Source organism: Tiliqua scincoides, chromosome 4, assembly GCF_035046505.1.
Source record: "Tiliqua scincoides isolate rTilSci1 chromosome 4, rTilSci1.hap2, whole genome shotgun sequence".
In the NCBI taxonomy this organism is placed as follows: domain Eukaryota; kingdom Metazoa; phylum Chordata; class Lepidosauria; order Squamata; family Scincidae; genus Tiliqua; species Tiliqua scincoides.
In genome coordinates, this window is record NC_089824.1 from 207,931,200 (window position 1) to 207,934,704 (window position 3,505).

Consider the following 3,505-nt stretch of genomic DNA (forward strand, 5'->3'; position numbering starts at 1 on the left):
GGAAGAATACACAGGAAGGCTTCCCTTCAGACTCATGTGGAGAGAGGTAGCCCTTACAGTCCTTGGCCCTAGGTCATTTAGGGCTTTTAAGCTAAAGAGACGACACCTTGTTTTTGCTGTAACCTGCTAGCAGTTGAACATAAGGTTGGTGCATGCATGGGCATCTCCTGTGCAGCTTGATCCTGTGCAGGTTTATTTGGAAGCAAGTCCCACTGAGTTCAGTGAGACTGAATGTCAAGGACTGCATTGGACTGAATTGGACCGAATGCAATGGACTGCAGCCATAGGGCCCAATACTATACAATTTTCCAGCGCCAATACAGCTGCAACACAGACCCAAAGTAAGGGAACAAATGATCCCTTACCTTAAGGAGGCTTCCATGACAGTCCCCCCACCACAGGATGGGGGGAGTGCCTCTGTCAGGCAGTGCACACCCGATTGGCATCGCTGCATCACCACTGGAATGTTGGATAGGTTTTGGCCCTAGGTTTCAAGTCACCTCAAGAAAGAAGCCCTTTGTTTCAAGAAACCTTAGGAAGTAGTGAATGATGTCCACGTCTGGGGTGGAGTGGTCAGAGGTAGAAACTGCAGCTACTTTTTTCTTGTCATTGCTATGAGCATTGAAAAAAATAATCACTAGAATTTTGCTATGCTGACATAGCCTTGGGCTAAGGCAGGCTTTTTCAACTGTGGGTTGCAACGTACTTGGTGGGTCATGACCCAATGTCCAGTCAGTCTTGGGTTGGGCCCTTCCACCCACCCTTGCACCTGGTTGACTCCAAATCAGAGTCATCTAGACACAATTGGAGGCCAAGTCGCTTCCAATTTACTTCTGGGTTCATGAAAGTGACTTCTAGTTGCTTCCAGAGGCCTGCAGAGGCCTTATGAGACCTGTGGCGGCCTGGTGCCAGAGAAGGTGGCCATCATCAGCGAATAAATGGGTAATGGCAGGGAGATGTTTGAGAACCCCTGGGCTAAGGCTTTTCAGCACAGCAGAGAGTATAGGCCAGTGGTTCCCAAAATTACTGTGGTCACAGCGCCCTGTTGTGACAACACCATCACCTGGCTCCCCCAGGCACCATCATCTTGAATTGCCCAAGATCTTGCACAATCTTGCAATTTAACATGATGGTGCCTGAAGAGTCAGTAAAAAGAGGCCACTGGGTACATCCCCAGATGCCCCTGTGAGTTCACTGAGGCACTGAAGGGTGCCACGGCAAACAGTTTGGGAACCACTGGTATAAGTCTTCCCTTCCTTCTAGCTCAGCTAGATGGAGCACCAAGACTGTTCACCTTTGTTTGTTTGCTTCCAGCTTTTTAAGGCAAATTCCACACAATGTTGACAAGAACAAGAATAAACATGGAGTGATTATCAAAGAGTCAAAACAGTGATAAAAACCGATAGCAGCCAGATCAGAATAGGGCGGATACAAATTCAACATAAAGTCTCACAGAATAGAACAGTTGCGGTTGAAAGCAGGAAGGGCAGCGGTCTAGTGAAGTCCCCCAAGGACACAGCCCGAAAGAGTGGCACCACCACTGAAAAAGTTCCATCCCTGGTTCCCACCAAGCAAATCAAAGGCGAGCCAGAGAGTGGGGCTTGCAAGATTGACCATGCAGCCCAGGCAGGCTCTCATGGGTAAAAACCATCCTTAATATAACCTGGTCCCACACTATATAGGGCTCTAAAGAATAGTATCAGGGCTTCAAATTGAATCTAGAAACAAACCGGCTTCCATTGCAGCTTCAGGTTGCCAGTCTGCCAGACTGCCCTGTTTCTGCAGCTTTTTGCTTTTTTCTCAGGTGGATAAGTGGCAACGCTTAATCTTGAACTATTTTGCTACCTCTGTCATTACCACTGAACCCAGATCCGATACCAAATCCCCACTCCCGTAATCTACAAGGATCAACAGTCTTACAACATTACCAGCTCCTGCCTCAGAAATCTCAGGTTTGGGGATGTTTGGCAACTCTTGCTGCAGCATAAATCATAGGAACAGTGCAGGAAGGTGCCTCATCCTGAGTCAGGCCATTGGTCCATGTAGCTCTTATCTTGTCAACACTGACTGGTAGCAGCTCTCCAAAGGTCTCAGGTAGATGAGAACTGGTGGATGGTCTCCTGGTTGGATGTTTTTCTCTACTGTGCCTGGTGATTGAACCTGAGGCCTTCTGCATGAGCTCTGCCACTGAGCTCCAACCTTCCCTGTCAAAGCTAGAATGCTGTTGAGCACCCATAAGTATTCCATTGACTATATTTTGCACCATATGTACAAACCATACGTACAAACCTTCTACCAGAGACGTTTGGCTCCCCAGTCAGTGACTGCATTCAGCTGTTGAATAGTGAGCTATTTTTTCCTAAGATAACACACAGACATACAACATAGGGGGAAACCTTTGTATTTACATATCTTCTTTGTTCTAGGGAAGGATTGGACTGCAATATCTGCTCATGCCAACAGGACAGGCCTAATACCTTCTGGCTCCTGGGGCAACATGTCAAATGTTGATGATGATCTAGTGATGTGCCAGCTGCTGTTCTTCCCACTCCTTGAACTTGAAAAGGAAGGTTGAACCAGAGCTGAAGAGGAAGTATGGAGGAGATAGATGGGCTGCTAGGGCATCTCAACATTCTGGCTCACTGTTCTCCTCTCCTCCCTCTTCCCTTCTATCCCCCTCTTCCTTCTACTGTCCAGGGAGTGGGAAGAGGAGGAGTGCAGGTGATTGGGCAGAGAGAGGAAGGCTGATTTACTCCCTGACAGCCCAGTCCCAACCAACTTTCCAACACCGATGCAGCAGCAACGCAGCCCTGAGGTAAGGGAACGCATGTTCCCTACCTTGAAAAGGCCTCCATGACTTGCCCCCGCCCCCATCACAGAATGCAGCACGTGCTTTCTTGGCATGGCTGCATTGGCACTGAAAAGTTGGTTAGGATTGGGCTGTGAGACAGCCCCACTAATCTACCCCTGCTAATCTAGTGCCTGAGGCAACTGCCTCAACTGACTTCTTGGATGGACCAGCCCTGCAAACCAAGCTTGTGTTTGAAAAGAGAGGCAAAACCAGGCCTTTGAACAACCAGCCACATTCCTTAGAGATTTACACATGCATCAACATGCAGGATAACTTCTTGCCAGCATTCATCTTTTTCTCTCTCTTTCTCTCTCTCTTTTACATGCCTCTATAGCTACATGTGGGCTGTTGCCTTTTTTATTTTTTTAACGAAATTTCTGGCTTTCAAGTCCTTGGGAAATGTAGCACCATCCCACGAAGAAGGTCATTTGGGGCTTCTCAGATGTAAGAGAATTCTGAAGACGGATTAACAGAAAAGACAAATGATGATTTTTATTTCAACAGAGGTTTCCGTGTGCTTCCTTTGCTGGGGTAGGGTTAATAAACTGCACTTGACACAGAATATTGCAAGTTCCTGAAAAACAGCTTTGCTTTAAAGTTCAGTGAAGGATCAAAAAGAGTGAATTCTCTATTATTATTTTTTTAAGCTCTGCA